At 37.9% G+C, this 17,942-nt stretch overlaps 1 protein-coding gene across 6 annotated transcripts in view; it reads right to left on the bottom strand.

The window, feature by feature from the left end:
- The window catches only part of PKP4 (plakophilin 4), a 146,399-nt gene that overhangs the window by 60,529 nt on the left and 67,928 nt on the right, over nucleotides 1–17,942 (bottom strand). The window lies entirely within an intron of this gene.

Below are 17,942 nucleotides of genomic sequence, written 5' to 3'. Positions count from 1 at the left end.
TTTTCAAACATTCACTTTCTTTAATGTTATAGATACAGAGAGTACAGTATGACCAGCACCCACAAGTCTCTCATGAGGATAGAACTGAGTTCTACACATTTCCCTTCACCTACTACCTACGTGCACAATTTTAAGCACATGAAGACAGTTCAAGGAAAGAAAATGTGTGAGTGCTTCCCATATCTGCATCCAGGTCATCTTTCTATCTATGTAAAGTTATAACAGGTCCTGACTGAACCAATGAGAATGCGTTTGGAATGCCATATCCCAAACTGACCACTGCACTGCCTGTGCCAACAAAAGCAATGATAAACAGGGGTCTGTTGAACCCCCACAGGCAATTTGCTAACACTCCTGTTATTTCTCATTATGAAAAGCAAGTAATTAACTAATTCTAACAATCCTTTGCAAGGAAAGCATAGAAATGGAGTAATTAATTATTCATTAATCTGCCAACTGATGAAAAAATCTTCTGGCGTATCCATCCAGTAAAGCAAGTGAGAAAACCTGCCCATAAAGATCTGTGGGATTGCACAATTTAGAGCTATATTCATTAGTTGTATAATTACTGAAATTATGCTGGAGATCAGTACAGTGCAAAGATGACAGTAATAAATATATACATTCTAAAACCCTTTTAAGTCTTATTGATATCAACAGGGGAGTTAAAATAAATGTATCCAATTTGTACCAAATACTAACATCAGATACTTTACTTTTTGCCTAATTAATAATAAAAATTGTGTACTAAAATCTTTCCTATATGATTAATTTTTAGAAACTTTTGTTCCTGCTCTTATTCTTCTCATGTTTGAAAATTATCCACTCTTAACTACCAATGAATTTTGAAATAATATTTTAACATGCTGAACTGAAATATTCACCTTTATATAAACAGAATTGGTGATTAAAAACACAATTAAAAGGACAATTTATATGAATTTCATTCTTATATAACATTAGTATTCTAAATTACACTAGGATACTCCCAATTTTCTGGAGAAACTGCAACCCATAAATTACCAAAGATATTGAAGGTCTTAATAACAATATCCAGTCCAGAGATGGACTACAAACTAAGGAGTATCATCCAAGATACAGTGTCTTCGGAAAGTATTCAGACCCCCTTCACTTTTTTCAATTTTGTTATGTTGCAGCCTGATCCTACAATCGTTCAAATTCATTTTTCTTCTCATTAATCTACACTCCTTACTCCATAATGACAAAGTGAAAACAGAATTTTAGAAATGTCTATAAATTTATTAAAAAGGAAAAACAGAAATATCACATTGGCATAAGTATTCAGACCCTTTGCAACAACGCTTGAAATTTAGCTCAGGTGCCTCCCATTTCTCTTGATCATTGCTGAGCTGTTTTCTACACCTTGACTGGAGTCCACCTGTGACAAATTAAATTGACTGGACATGATCTGGAAAGGCACACACCTCTCTATAGAAGGCCTCACAGCTGACAATGTATACTGTATCAGAGCAAAAGCCCATGAGGTCAAAGGAACTGCCTGCAGAGCTCAGAGACAGGATTATTGCAAGGCACAGATCTGGGGAAGGCTACAAAAAAATTTCTGTGGCACTGAAGGTTCCCAAGAGCACAGTGGCCTCCATCATTCTCAAATGGAAGAAGTTTGGCACAACCAGGACTCTTCCAAGAGCTGGTCGCCCAGCCAAACTGAGCAATTGGAGAAGAGCCATAGTAAGAGAGTGACCAAGAACCCAATGGTCACTCTGACTGAGCTCCAGAGATCCTGTGTGGAGATGGGACAAAGTTCCAGAAGGACAACCATCACTGTGGCCCTCCACCGATCTGGGCTTTATGGCAGAGTGGCTAGACGGAAGCCTCTCCTCGGTGCAGAACACATGAAAGCCCACTTGGAGTTTGCAAAAAAGCACCTGAAGGACTCTCAGACTGTGAGGAACAAGATTCTCTGTTCTGATGAAACCAAGATTGAACTGTTTGGCCTCAATTCTAAACATTATGTCTGGAGGAAACCAGGCACCGCTCATCACCTGCCCAAGACCATCCCAACAGTGAAGCATGGTGGTGGCAGCATCACGCTGTGGGGGTGTTTTTCAGCAGCAGGGACTGGGAGACTGGTCAGGGTTGAGGGAAAGCTGAATGGATATCCTCAATGAAAACCTGTTCCACAGCGCTCAGGACCTCAGACTGGGCTGAAGGTTCACCTTCCAACATGACAACCATCCTAAGCACACAGCCAAGACAACACAGGAATGGCTTAGGGACAACTCTCTGAATGTCCTAGAGTGGTCCAGCCAGAGCTCTGACTTGAACCCTATTGAACATCTCTGGAGAGACCTGAAAATGGCTGTCCACTGATGGTCCCCATCCAACCCGATTGAGCTTGAGAGGATTTGCAAAGAAAAATGGCAGAAAATCCCCCAATTCAGGTGTGCAACGCTTGTTGCGTCATACCGAAAAAGACTCGAGGCTGTAATTGCTGCTAAAGGTGCTTCAACAAAGTACTGAGTAAAGGGTCTGAATACATATGCCAATGTGATATTTCAGTTTTTCCTTTTTAATAAATTTACAGACATTTCTAAAATTCTGTTTTCACTTTGTCATTATGGGGTACTGAGTGTAGATTATTGGGAAGAAAGATGGAATTTGAATGATGGTAGTATCAGGCTGCAACATAACAAAATTGAAAAAAGTGAAGGAGGTCTGAATACTTTCTGAATGCACTGTAACTTTTATATTTTGTTTCTACAGGAAATCTGGTCCCCCTCCAACCTTGGTCTGAATGGTTATAATACAATTTCTCTTAGAGCCAATGAGAGAAGGGGCAATAGAAGCTTGGTTATATTCAGCTCTATCTCTCTCTTGCTATAGTAACTAGATTCCCTCCTTGTGAGCACACTGTGAAAATCTAATAATGGTCATTAATGCATTGCATTCTTTTACTTATTAACGTATATATCCATTCCTTGCATACAAATGCTCAAATCAAAATTGCATAGGTAAATTTAGAAAAATATATAACTAAATATACATTTTAGTTATACATTTTAGTTAACAACCAATGGTCTCTTGTAATCACTGGTTGTGATTTCAATTGCAAGTTAGGCCCTAATAACAAAGAACTTTATGGATGATACCACTGTTACCCTATAAATATTTTATAAATTGGGGTCCCTCTATAAATTTATGTCAAGAAATTGCATTATAACCATTCAGATCAAGGTTGGAGGGGGACCAGATTTCCTATAGGGACAAAATATCAAAGTTATGTTGGATGATACTCTTCTTAGTTTGTAGTCCATCTCTGGACTGGATATTGTTATTAAGACCTTCAATATCTTTGGTAATTTATGGATTGCAGTTTCTCCAGAAAGTTGAAAGTATCCTAGTATAACTTGGAATATTAATGTTATATAAGAATTTTGCAGGCTTATGCCTGAAGGCAGCTGAAAAATAGTTTAAATTTATATTTACTTAATGATACTATTGAAACTGCCTATTCTGGGGACTATAACTTAGAGTAGTAAGAGACTGAATACTGGGTACATGCTATAGTATATTTAAGCATCAAATTTTGTCCCACTGGCCCTATTCACAATTATTTCAGCTTAGTGGAAAACTTCTGTGTAGATACCTCATGGCTGCTGCAGACAGCCAAAGAGATACTTTGGAGAAACTGTGCAGAGACAGTTACAAAAACACGTACAAAAATGTGCTTTAAGTCTGGGGAACAAAGAAAACATTAAAAAGAAACTCAGACTGGCTTTGTCCTAACTCCCCAGGGTATAAAAGAGAAGAAAGGAAAAATGCAGAGCCTCCTCCCCCAACAAATCATATTATCTCTTTTGTGGTAAACGTACATACAGAATATATATGTAATACATGGACATACACACACAAATATATAGGGTTGATATACATTTAATTTAAGACAGTTTACTTAAGAAAACTAATGGGAAATTAAGCAGAAAATTTCTAAAGAAACTTCCAAATGCTTCTGAAGGTAAAATGCTTTTCAAACCAAGAGGTGAGCTCTTCAAACCATTATAAAGTCCATTATATAATTTTAGAGACAATGAGCATCCTTTTCAACCTTGTACTCACTCTCTTTCTCTCTTTATATTATAGAAGCATGCAATATTCATTTTCTCTGCTGTTGTTAATTTCCATATAATTGACATATAACTAAAAAAAAAACTAAAAAGACATGAGTATCTGCAAAGGCCAACAAGTCTTCCAAAACAAAGAAATAACTTTTGTCCAAAGTGAGCTACTAAGCATTGAACCACATTATGTGAACCTTTGTTGTGTTTGGAACAATTAGCTGAATTGATGACCCTAAATAAATGTGCAGGATGTCTGCATCATCAATCGGTTGCTCTCCATCAATTCAATCATGAAAGATCAGATAAACGTAGGATGTGAAACTGAGGGACAACTAATGATCAAAGATCAAATCCAATATCTGGCACTCCATTGCGATCAATGATTCTATGTTGCTTAATTTGACAAAGCAATTCTGATCCCTGTTTGGCTGATTCAGCTAAACATGCAAGAAATTACCATGTTTGCATATTTTCTGTAGAAGTTCTGCATGTGAACTAATGAATAGATATTGAACTATAAAATTCATTGTTTAAAAATGGAATCACAACTTGGGAAAAAATTAGCGCCATGTAATCTTAGTAGTTTGGTTATCTATCTGTCTGTCTGTCTGTCCATCCATCTTTTAAAAGGGCTTTTATGGACATATTGGGGAAAAAAGATATTCAGGTGCTTTACTGTGTTACCCTGATTTTTTAATTTACTGTGGGATTTTTTTCAACTTTTTCCTTTTTTTTTTTTAGTAGTTTAACATAGTATTTCACTTTTTCTTCATATATCTTTGACTTATGACCACTCATTTAGGGACCGTTCAAAGTTATGACAGTGCTGAAAAAGTGACTTACAACTGGTCATCACACTTATGGCTGTCACAGTGTCCCCACAGTCATGTGGTTGTGATTTGGGCACTTGGCAACCATCATATATTTATGATGGTTGCAGTGTCCTGTGGTCACATGATCACCATTTGAGACCTCCCCAGCCAGGTTCCTACAAGTAAACTCAGTGGGGATGCTGGCAGGGAAGGTTGCAAGTCACAGTCACATGATATCTTGCTTAATGACTGTGATGATTCACTTAATGACCATGGCAAAAAGGTCATAAAGTCAGGTGTGGTCATGTGATGCCTCACTTGATGACCACACTGCTTAACAATGAATTTTCCAGTCCCTATTGTGGTCCAGCTGTATCCATTCTAAATTATATGTTTATATATAATTGAATAATATCATAGTTAATATTTAAAAAATATCAATTGTAACTTTTTTGGAAGTTTAAATAAAAATAAAAAAAAAATTACAAAATGAAGATCTGCTTGTAGATATTTTAGAAAATATGTCACCTGTCTATGCTTAGAAATCTACAATGGAGCATTCTAAGACGACAAGCATAAACCAGCTAACAGACTGGCATCCTCTGACACATGGAAATGTCTCTTTATTCTGCTTGAACATTATTGGTTAGAATAGAAAGGAACCTGATGGATTGTATCTTGAAGTTTAATCTAAGACTACTCCAGGAGATTTGGGCCTTAGGAGAGGTCCAGACTAAACTAAACTAAATGGCTTTATAAGTTACTCACTTAAAGTTAGCACAAGTAAAAGAAAAGAAAAGGCAGCGGGGCCTAGGTCTCCTGGTGTTCTATATGCTTAAAGCCTCAATTAATCAATTATAGTTGGCCTTAGAATTAAAATTAATTTCAGTGGAAATAATTTTTTGATCATAAATGTATACTTATTTCTCTTATGCCAGAAGAGCAAGGTCAAAAGATCCTGGAGTATTTGGCAAGATTCATTGCTAATCAAATAAGATACCACCAAAAGACCTCCAGAATCAGGGCAGGAGACTTAAATGCAAGAATGAAGTTGGATGGTTCTACACTGTATACAACTTTTCAGTCCCTGTATAAATTTCACAATGATGGATGCATGTGTTTCCAACCCCTACAATCCAAATATGAGGATAGTGCTTTAAACGGGGTGGTAAGAGATGAAATTCAAGGGAAATACATATGTTGGGTAAGTAGTAGCAACAGTTCTTATTGATTATGTGATGGTATCTCATGATCTCTTTCATCTTATTGATCATTTTGTAGTACGATGTCACCCAAATAGTGATTATCTGCCTCTAAAACAGACACAATGTTAGGCTTTAATGAAATTTTTGTGGGAGCTGGCATTCAGTGATTAGGTTAACAGGCCCCAGGATGTCTTCATAAATCCAAGCTATGGTTCAATGAAAAATGTGTGTGTGTGTGGGGGAGGAACCACCTTAACAGCCAATTATGAGAGAGAAAGTAATTGACCACCAATAAATAAATGCATACATACAGGGGGAAAAGGAGAAAGGGCTTTGATTAAGGCAAAGAACTATCCCTAAGGAGAAGACTAGCAACAGTTCACTGTAGCAGTTAGGTTGCGGAACTCAAGAATTTTCTGGGTTTTTAAAAATATTTTTATTAGCATTTTTCAATATAAGACAACGAAATATATAACGTTAAAAGAAGAATAAGAAAAAAAATGTAGAAAAGAAATGAGAAAAAAGAAAGAAGAATTGTGACTTCTGCCCTTCTTCTTATCAAGTAATTGCCATCTTATTTTTTTCCCCTTCCTCTTTGACTGTAAGAAACCCAAAGGAACTCAGCAATTTTCTGACATGTAATTGGCAACAGCAGGCCCAGGCTAGACTCTTTTCGCCTCCATTTTTGTAGCAAATTCCACCTGCCCTTCACATCCTGTGCCTATTTAAACTGAGCTTCAGATACAGTTTCTGGAATAATTAAGTTTCTAAAACAGTTAAAAGCAGACAAAACCCCGGAGGAGATTATGCCCCCTTTTGAATTGTTCATAATCAGGTTCAATTGGTGGGGACTCTTTCTAGTAGCTTTTTTATTCCCATAGAGATTACATAGTAAATATTTTTGAAAGCTGAAGCTATATGGTAATTATTCCATTTTACAGAAAGCAGAAAAAATCTGATTTGGTGAATTTCAGGTTAGTCAGGCTGTTAAGTAAATATAGATAGTAAGCTTTACATTCAACACTTCTATTTGACATTATATGATTTGCTAGAAAATAAGAATATTTAAGAGAAGAGCAAGTAGATTTTCAGGCAAGTCAAATGACTTTAGTTCAAGGATTAAGTTTACTCCATCTGGCTGAAAAATATTCTTCTCCTCCCACTTCCCCTGCAAGGGACCTTTCTTGCAGCCTTTACCTCCAGAGATAATTCTGATATTAACTTGAATTATTGTCTATTGACAGATATTTCTCGCTGCTCATTTGTGGCTCTTTGAAAACACAAGTTATATGTAATTTTTAGCAGCATGTTAGGGGCAATTCCCTCCCTGAAAAGGGTAATATAGGTGTATATTTTAGAACCCTAATTTATTATCTTGCTGATTAAGCTAACTATCCCCCTAGCCTGATAATAGATCACTGTCTGTATTATTGTATGAATATAATACAACTATCAAACATTTGGGAATAACACTACATGTGCAAACTTTCTATTGCAAGTTTGAACAGCTGGGTGTAAACTACAAAAACAACAAACATATGTTTTTATGAAAAAAAAGAAAAAAAAACCTGTACAGATAAATTTGATGAGAATCCAGTTAAACAAGGAAACCACTTAATAGAATTGGCGTGGACTTCCAAGCATCTACAGGGAAAGGTTGGAGTGCATTCCAAATATACCAAGTAAATATGGCTACCATAACAAATGTCTTCTGCACTAAAGGGAACTACTAAATCTTTAAGAGAGCAAGAATATATGAGGCAAAAAAATAATAATAATCCTGGCTGTTGTACAGAATCATCTAGATATTTTCCTAGAGAAAGAACTGGCAGTTGGAAATGGTTCAGTCTAAATAATTGCATTTTATTCTTGTAGCCTTGCAGTCTTGGGAGCTGGGCAATATAAACAGATAAACAAATGTGTGCTGTGCTTAGAGACAGGATTAGTTTTGGTGGAAACATGAATCTAAGTTTTCTTCAATCTTTGTCTTTGTACAGGTGACTTGGCTCCTTTCATTCACAAATATACATCTATATGGAAGAGAATCCAGATAAACAAATTCAAATTTTACAGGTTCTCTTCTAGATTTGGTACTGTACTACATTTTGAAAACAATCCGACAAAGTATCTGGGACGCAGATTCACAAAGTGATATGTCTGATTTCCAGTCATGTGTATGCTAGGTTGGCTTACAACAGCTTTGTCTCTAGCCCCTAACTTTTCGATATAACAACATTTAAATATTGTATGGTTTTTATGCTAGCTCAATTTAACACCTTCCCTTAGTGTCAATAATGGGAAGATACAATACATATAATTTTAGCAACTTGCCTGCCTGCTCTTGTGGAAGTACCTTCAATTATATTACAAATGTGAATTCAGCTGATAGTACCACCTGGCTGACCAGACTCAGAAGCTAAATAGAGTTGGGCTGAATTAGCGATGGATGGGAGACCATCTTGGTACTCCAGAGCTGCAGACCAGATTGGAAAGTTGAAAAAATATCTTGAAGAAGTTAATCGCAAACCACTTTCATAGCAGGAAAATTGCACATAAGAGTCCATTAACTCACCAGAAATCTGAAGGAGACATTTTTAAATAGAGAAGTGACATATAGTTGCCACTCTTCCACTCTAATCAACCATTCTAATTTCTTATTCTATGCCTCCCCCAAAGTCTTGAATGGCTAATTTAGGATAACTTAATAACCATTTGTAAGTAGTTATTACACTTAAAATATTGGAAAGCGCATGTTAAAACTTCCAGTATTAGATGGGATCATGAAACACACAATGGCCTGGATCTATTTAAAGTCATTGGAAGGAAGGTCTAGCAGTGTCGCACAGCACTTCAGTAATATCATCAGAGACTAGATCCTTTGAGGAATCTATTCTTAATTTGACTCTTAAAGCAGATGCACCTTTTAAAAGGCTGAAGCAGAATCCTGAAAAAAGACAGGCTGTTTTAATGAATAGCAGAAATGTACTGTGCTCATACAATTCTTCTAAATAATTTTTGAAGTACACACAGATTTAATCCACAGCTCAGCCTTATTTTTTAATCTGGTGGGACATGACACATAGCTTAAAGATGTATATCTGATATTGTATTGGACCACAATTACCACATCATTAAAACAAAACAAAACAAAAAAAAGCAAACCACAAATCAACAAAGCAGGTCTGGCAACCAGGAAAAATTGACTATGGAACAAATCCAGAACAGAAAACATCAGAATACTATGTGCTATTACCTACATTTCCCAGTACAATTATTCAAAAGTATTATCTATAATGCATCCTGTACAACTCATTTTACATATTTATTGATTGATCTTGTTATAACGCAAAGCAATTTACAATGACACTTCTTTTACCAATTTTGGATAATGAGCCTGTATTTGTTTATAGCCAGATATGCAATCTAAATCAATTAAATAACACAAATACAGGCGTAGGAATGAGATTCTGTTTGCTAATTTGCCCCTAAGCCATTCTTTCACCCACATTAGATGTCAACTCTTCTAGTGTGATACAGTTAATCCTAACCTAATGACCACAATTGGGACCGGAACTTCTGTTACTAAGCGATGCAGTCGTTAGGCAAAACATCACGTGACTGCATTGCTTAGTGACCGCAATCCCGGCAGTCCCAATTGCCATTGTTAAGTGAATGCCCTGGTTGTTGGTGAAGCAACTTCCTGTTGGCTGCCCACAATCAAGTCAGTGGGGAAGTCAGCAGGAAGTTGCAAACCTCAGGCACTGCCAGGTGGAGGAGGGAGTCAGGGATGCATGGGAGGGTCAGGTCGGGTCAGGCGCACAAGAACACGCTTGGATTTTCAGGCCCAGAGTGGAGAGGCTTCAGAAGCCTCTTGTCTCTGGGGCTGAAAATCCTACTTGGATTTCAGCACGAAACTTTTTCAGACAGCCCCCAAAGCTCTGTGTGCTAAACCGGGGCTTTTGGGGCTGGCTGAAAATGCCCTTTGCCAATTCAGCAGAGCTTTTTCAGCTAGCCCCCAGAGACGAGAAGGAGTCCTCTTGGCAGGTGACAGCGGCTTGCAACCTTCCCTGCTGGCTTCCCTATTGACTTTCTAGGGAAGCTGGCAGGGAAGATTGCAAATGGCGATCACAAGACTGCAGGGCACTTGGCAACTGGTCATAAGGGCGAACTGATTGCCAAGGGCCCAGATTGCCATAACTTTGGGTACAGGTCATAAGTCCCTTCATTCAGTCTTTCGTAACTTCAAACAGTCGCTGAACGAATGACGGTTAAGCGAGGCTACCTGTATATGTGTATATGCCATCAATGAGGAATGCCTTGTTAAACTCTGCACAGGTTACATTAGTCTCTATGTAAAAGAAAAAAATGATAAAAATCTGAAATTAGAAAAGGCACTATTAAAAAACTGTGGACAAATCCTTCAGCTTGCTAGAACACTCTGACATTGACCTTAACCTCAAATCAAGTGTCATTGTGTAACAATAATTTATCAAGAGTTGCAACTCCTAGCCAATCTTGGTTAACCATGAAAAGACTAAGTAGGGTCTGACCTAATTGATAATTACAGAAAATATTTAAAAAAAAAAAAAAAAAGGAAATCCCAAAGCTGTAAATTAGACTTGGTGGTTGAAAAAAAATCCCAGTTGACAGTAATGGCAAATCACTTCTGTGATGCCTTACTTATCTAAATATGTTAATACCAACTTTCCATAAAATGTTAATAAGAATAGAATGAAAAGCAATAAAAAGAATTTCTGCTCATTTCTGTAAGTTTATTAGTAATTAGATGCAAATATAAAAATAGCTCCCAAATTATAGAATTTGTATTTCCCTTTCCACTCCAACTCTTTGTAATATACAATTACAGCTAACTTGGGAGCACTGTGGACTTGATAGGCAGCCAAGAAATGGATTAAATATGTAAATAAACTTTTGAGCCTAATCACATTATGTGAAAAAGCTGTTTCACTGGAAACATTACAATTTCATACTAGAAATTTATTTATTTAAGAACAAATGACAAAATGGTCATCATTGCATTATGATTAAAATCTGTTGCAGGTATATTTTACCTGCAATGGAAAAACATGCCTCAGTCCTCACATATTTTTATCTTCATAATGTGACTGTAGTTATGCATATACTCCCAACTAATGCAGTATGTCTCTGAGATTTGGTAGAACATCCATTTGTGGAACGATACACAACTGTTCACAAGGGAAGTCTTCTCAGGGAAGAGACCACATCTCCTTGTACAACAATCCAGACCCAGTAACTCCTGGGAAATTGATGTGTACCATTTAAAATCTATTACAAGGCTCTACAGTATTCTTTAGCTATTGTTGGAAATTTAGTATTATAGTTTCTAATAGGGGAGAGGAGAACAGAAGGGGTATACTTACCAACAAGAATCACCCAAGAATGCCAGGGGCTAGCATTGGATCTCCCTCCCCATACCCATTCTAAGGAGGAATCTAATTTCTCTCATCATCCCAGGGAAGAGAGAAGCTACCTACTTATTGAGACTAACTCAATAAGAGAGAAGCTACCTACTTTAGGGGACTTACTCTGCTGTGGACCAGGTTGCCCTTGGAAGTCAGGGTGGCTTCCAGTTTCATGTCCTTCAAATCTTGCCTGTTCCGGAAGGCTTCTGGGATTGGATTGTTAGGAAATGCCAGATGTGTAACTGTTAACCAAAATGTAATCTACATAATAATGTAATTTTAGATTCACTGTATTTCTATGTATTTATTGCTTGCATTGGCATGTTGGTGTTCTTATTGTACCAGCTAGTCTTTTAAGACTGAGCCAGTTTAAAATGTTTATAAATAAACAAATAAATAAAAGAGCTAAATATTTGTCAACTTAGTAATGGAACGTTAACAGACATTCTTCACTCAGTTCTTTATAACTACCTGCAACTCAGTTCACTATGAATAATCAATGTGAACAGAAAAGCAAGATACTCAATTAATGAATAATTTTGAAAAGCACAGAACAAAGCAAACATGAAGAGCTGGTGGAAAACAAAGCTTCCAGTGATCCACTGACATTGCATACTGAAGAAAGAATTCTTAGAGATTAGTGAGAATGACAAAGATCAATTCCTGTATTCCTTTGGGAGGAAGTCAGGTTCTTTATTCTGTCCCACCAACAGTGATGCCATCAGAACAGTGTACAAATATTATATAGCACAGCAAATAATGTGAGATCAGCAAAGTAATAATTTCAGCAAAATAATAGCCATTTCAGCAAAATGGCTATGAAATCAGCAAAAATATGCAAGTATCAGCAACTTTAGGCAAAAACAGTATAACTTTGAAAGAAAAAAATCTTATGCGTCCAGAGGATCAAGTTGTAAAGCAATATACATATGTCATACACATACAGCATACAAACAGCATCAATTGTTCCTTTTAATATGTACTTTGTTTCCTTAGAGATATCTTCTTTATGCTCACATTCCTATGACGTGTGTGTAGTTAAATGTATCACTTGTATGGTGTTATATGGCCAGGTGGTCTGAGGTATGACTAGATACTAGCAACCAAAGTGATCAGACAGCTCAAATACTTTTCCTGTGAGAAAAAGCTAGTATGTGTTAGCTTGGGGAAAAAAAAGCAAATGAGGGGGAACATAATTGAGGTGCATAGAATCGTGATTTTTTCCCCCTCCCTCTCTCAAAATAGCTGTACCAGGGGACATCCAGTGGAGCTGATAGGAAGATTTTAAACAGATAAAAGGATAGCACTTCTTTACATTGCTATTAGCCCATGGAGTTAATTACCAAAAGATGCAATGATTTATTTATCAAATTTATATAGGTGCCCATCTCACAAACGTGACTGGGTAGCATACAATAAAGCCAAACAATTAAAACAAGTCTTAGTGATGGGCACTAATTTGGGTGACTTTAAAAGGGGACGGATTAAATCCATGAAGGACAAGTCTATTAAGGGCCATTAGCCTTGAAGACTCAACATTACCTCTGGATTGGGGGAAGCATGACTTCAAATTTCAGTTGCAGGAGATCATCGACAAGAGGGGTAAACCTCCCTCTTCTGCTTGCAGGTTCCACAGAGGCATTATGATGGCATCCAAACAAAATGCTGGACTATAATGGGCCTTGGCCTAATGCAGTAGGGTTGTTTTTATGTAGCCATGCCATTATTCATTTTCCACTTGGACTAGTATCTGATGCATATTTTACTCTCAAATGTATACTCCTTACATAATCAAAAGAGATTAGGCTAAGTGTGCAAGCAGTATTCTCCTTAAATGTTTTATGAAAAACATCCCTATCCTGCATTTTATTATTCTCATCCATTTAGAGAGGCAACAATATTAACAGCGAGGGAAAAAATCTAGAATAACAAAAGCTATTTTATCACTGTAATGCCATTCCATTTTTTAAATCTTATTTTATTACATGTAAGAAGTAAACAAACATTGAAGAAATCCAGGATTTTAATGTCATCAAGATTGAGCTGAAGTGTGCCCACTCAGGAAATAAGATGCACTAGCAAAAATTCAATGCATCTCAAAATGTAGGACTTACTTAATGCTTTTTTTAAAAAAATGTAAATGTTAAAGGTCAGTGTAGTTCAATTTCCTCTTTTGAGTCCCTTTAGCTCAATTCATCATGACTAATCCTTTCATCCCACCAATTCTCATCTTTATTTACTGAATTTTATTTTAAAATATTAATTCTTTAAACACTTTACCAAAAGTAAATTTCCACACGAAATAGTAAAAAAATATATTATCAAAATTAAATAACCTGTCTTAGCAGAATTAAACTATGGCCATTATTCTACACCCTAATCCAGACTTAATCTCCTCACAAGATTGTTCAGGAACTAGGCAAAAAAAAAGGTTATTTGCAAAGTTATACAACTCTGAAGGCTATGACTGCATTCTCAGGGTTGATCTATCTGACTGGGTTGCCCCAGCATGAGTATGGCCACCAACAGTTTTGCAAAGTCAGGAATGCATATCATCCTATACCTGATCCCAGCCTACCTGGAAGGCAAACTTTACCTGCCTTTCTTGTCATACATCAACAACAGAGTTTTCCAACTTGTCCCAGCACAAGTGTTTCTGTCTGATTCACCTGTTGTACTTCATTTCATTATAAGCAAACACCCGCACTCCAATTTGCTACTGTGTACATCCCCTCCCCATTTTATTCCGGACTGTTGGGCTATCTGTCTCCTTCTGAAGAAACCTCAGTCAGTGAACCCGTTTCTTTTTCTTCACTTCACCAATGGACCACTGAAGTAGTGAGCCTTTTAGCTGTTTTCCTGCATTCACTTCTTGTCACTTCTGTTCTGTTCAGCTGCCTGCTTGCAGTGCATCTGTGCCCCAAGCAATTAATTATGAGTTTGGATAGAAAAGGATTAAAAGACTAGCAGAGAAAGGGCTTATGTTGCTGGAATGGTGGAAGGCTAACCCTTGTTTCTCCTTAAAATGTGGAATGGTGAAAGACTGGGGCTTTATTTTTTTAATCACATGAAACTGACAAGCATTAAAGAAGCTATAGGCTGTCCACCATCCTGTGAATGATGAGCATGCTCAGTAAAGTGGCTGATTAGGATAGCAGAGTCCAAGCCTGACCTTGGGAGACTGTCTAGCCCTAAATCATACCATCAGTTAAAGTGAGTAAGATCCACTCCAACATGACTCCTGGAGAGGACAAGGTGTCAACTGCTCTAATTGGGCAAAGCCAGGAACTCTATGAAAGCTTCCTCCGTATGCTCCTTGTGGGAACAACTCTCCAGTTTCCTGATCAGTGTTTTTGTGGTTTCTTGTCTCTTGCTCTGTAAATAAACCTTCAGTTTGATTTTTGGATTGGCTTTCATGGACTTCTTTGGCTCTTGACTCATAGACTGTTTTTAGATGGGCTACTTTTTCTGTCTACAATCTCTATGAGCCAACAGCCTTGTGCTCACATAATTTACATGGCAAGAATGCCATAACTGTGGCCAAAGCAGAAGAATGGATTGAAATCCAGAAAGGGATTTTTTATGCCAGCTTCATTTCCAGCTAGTTTATGTACAGCAACCAAGCAGCTTAAGTTTGCAGTGCAGAAGAGCCCTTACTGTTTATTTATTGACTGTTAAAATAATATCAGTGTAATGCTGTTTCTCCCCTTCATGGATCACTGCCTTGTCGTGGTGAAGGGGCTTGCGTAACTCAATGAAGCCATGAGCTATATCGTGCAGGGCCACCCAAGACGGACAGGTCATAACAGAGAGTTCTGACAAAATGTGGTCCACTGGAGAAGGAAATGGCAACCCACTCCAGTATCCTTGCCAAGAAAACCCCATGGACAATGTTAAAAGGCTAAAAGATATGACTCCAGAAGATGAGCCCCTCAGGTTGGAAGGTGTCCAATATGCTACTGGGGAAGAGCAGAGGGCTATTCCAAGTAGCCCCAGAAAGAGTGAAGTGGCTGGGCCAAAGCCGAAAGGACATTCAGATGTGGATGTATCTGGAAGCGAAAAGAAGGTCCGATGCCGTAAAGAACAATATTGTATAGGTACCTGGAATGTAAGATCTATGAACCAAGGCAAGCTAGATGTGGTCAAACATGAGATGACAAGATTGAACATCGACATCTTGGGAATCAGCGAATTGAAATGGACGGGAATGGGTGAATTTAATTCAGGTGACCATTATATCTACTACTGTGGACAAGAAACCCTTAGAAGAAATGGAGTTGCACTCATAGTCAATAAGAGAGTGGGAAAGGAAGTAATGGGGTACAACCTCAAAAACGACAGAATGATCTCAGTGTGTATCCAAGGCAAACCATTCAACATCACAGTAATTCAAGTCTATGCCCCAACCACTGATGCCGAAGAAGCTGAAGTTGACTAGTTCTATGAAGACCTACAACACCTTCTAGAACTAGCACCAAAAAAAGATGTCCTTTTCGTCATAGGGGATTGGAATGCTAAAGTAGGAAGTCAAGGAGTAATTGGAATAACAGGCAAGTTTGGCCTTGAGTACAAAATGAAGCAGGGCAAAGGCTAATAGAGTTCTGTCAAGAGAACAAGCTAGTCATAGCAAACACTCTTTTCCAACAACACAAGAGATGACTCTACATATGGAAATCACCAGATGGTCAATACCGAAACCAGATTGATTATATACTTTGCAGCCAAAGATGGAGAAGCTCTATACAGACAGCAAAAACAAGACCAGGAGCTGACTGTGGCTCAGATCATGAGCTTCTCACTGCAAAATTTAGGCTTAAATTGAAGAATGTAGGGAAAACCACTAGACCACTCAGGTATGACTTAGATCATATTCCTTGTGAGTACACAGTGAAGGTGATGAATAGATTTAGAGGATTAGATTTGGTAGACAGAGTGCCTGAAGAACTATGGACGGAGGTCCATAACATTGTACAGGAGGCAGCAACTAAAACCATCCCAAAGAAAAAGAAATGCAAGAAAGCAAAATGGCTGTCTGATGAGGCTTTACAAATAGCTGTGGAAAGAAGGAATGCGAAAAGCAAGGGTGAAAGGGAAAGATATAAGCAACTGAATGCAGATTTCCAGAGAATAGCAAGGAGAGATAAGAAGGCCTTAAATGAACAATGCAAAGAAATCAAGGAAAACAATAGAATGGGGAAGACTAAAGATCTCTTCAAGAAAACTGGAGATATCAAAGAAACGTTTAGTGCAAAGATGGGCATGATAAAGGACAAAAAAGGCAGGGACCTAACAGAAGCAGAAGAGATTAAGAAGAGGTGGCAAGAATACACAGAAGAACTCTACAAGAAAGATCTTAATGCCCCTGATGTCCATGCTGGTGTGGTCACTGACCTTGAGCCAGACATCCTAGAGAGTGAAGTCAAGTGGGCCTTAGGAAGCATTGCTAGCAACAAAGCTAGTGGAGATGACAGTATTCCAGCTGAGTTATTTAAAATACTAAAAGACGATGCTGTTAAAGTGCTGCACTCAATATGCCAGCAAGTTTGGAAAACGCAACAGTGGCCACGGGATTGGAAAAGGTCAGTTTACATTCCAATTCCAAAGAAGGGCAATGCCAAAGAATGCTCAAACTATCGCACAATTGCACTCATTTCACATGCTAGCAAGGTTATGCTCAAAATCCTACAAGCTAGGCTTCAGCAGTACGTGAACCGAGAACTACTGGATGTACAAGCTGGGTTTCGAAGAGGAAGTGGAACTAGAGATCAAATTGCCAACATTCGCTGGAACATGGAGAAAGCACGAGAGTTCCAGAAAAAATCTACTTCTGCTTCATTGACTATGCAAAAGCCTTTGATTGTGTGGATCACAAGAAACTGTGGCAAATTCTTAAAGAGATGGGGATACCAGACCATCTTACCTGTCTCCTGAGAAATCTGTATGCTGGCCAAGAAGCAACAGTTAGAACTGGTCACGGAACAATCGATTGGTTCAAAATAGGGAAAGGAGTACGACAAGGCTGTATACTGTCACCCTGTTTATTTAACTTATATGCAGAGTACATCATGAGAAATGCCAGGCTGGAAGAATCACAAGCTGGAGTTAAGATTGCAGGGAGAATCATCAATATAACCTCAGATATGCAGACGATACCACCCTAATGGCAGAAAGTGAAGAAGAACTAAAGAACCTCTTGATGAGGGTGAAAGAGGAGAGTGCGGAATCTGGCTTGAAACTCAACATTAAAAAAACTAAGATCATGGCATCTGGACCCACCAATTCCTGGCAAATAGAAGGGGTAGAAATGGAAGCAGTAACAGACTTCATTTATTTGGGCTCCAAGATCACCGCAGACGGAGACTGCAGCCATGAAATTAAAAG

This window comes from Python bivittatus, unplaced genomic scaffold (genome assembly GCF_059951505.1).
Source record: "Python bivittatus isolate LINGU-HERP-01145 unplaced genomic scaffold, Pbiv_v1 ctg000480_np1212, whole genome shotgun sequence".
NCBI classification, from domain to species: Eukaryota; Metazoa; Chordata; class Lepidosauria; order Squamata; family Pythonidae; genus Python; species Python bivittatus.
The sequence above is the reverse complement of the archived record's forward strand: the minus strand, read 5'-3'. Positions and strand labels throughout refer to the sequence as shown.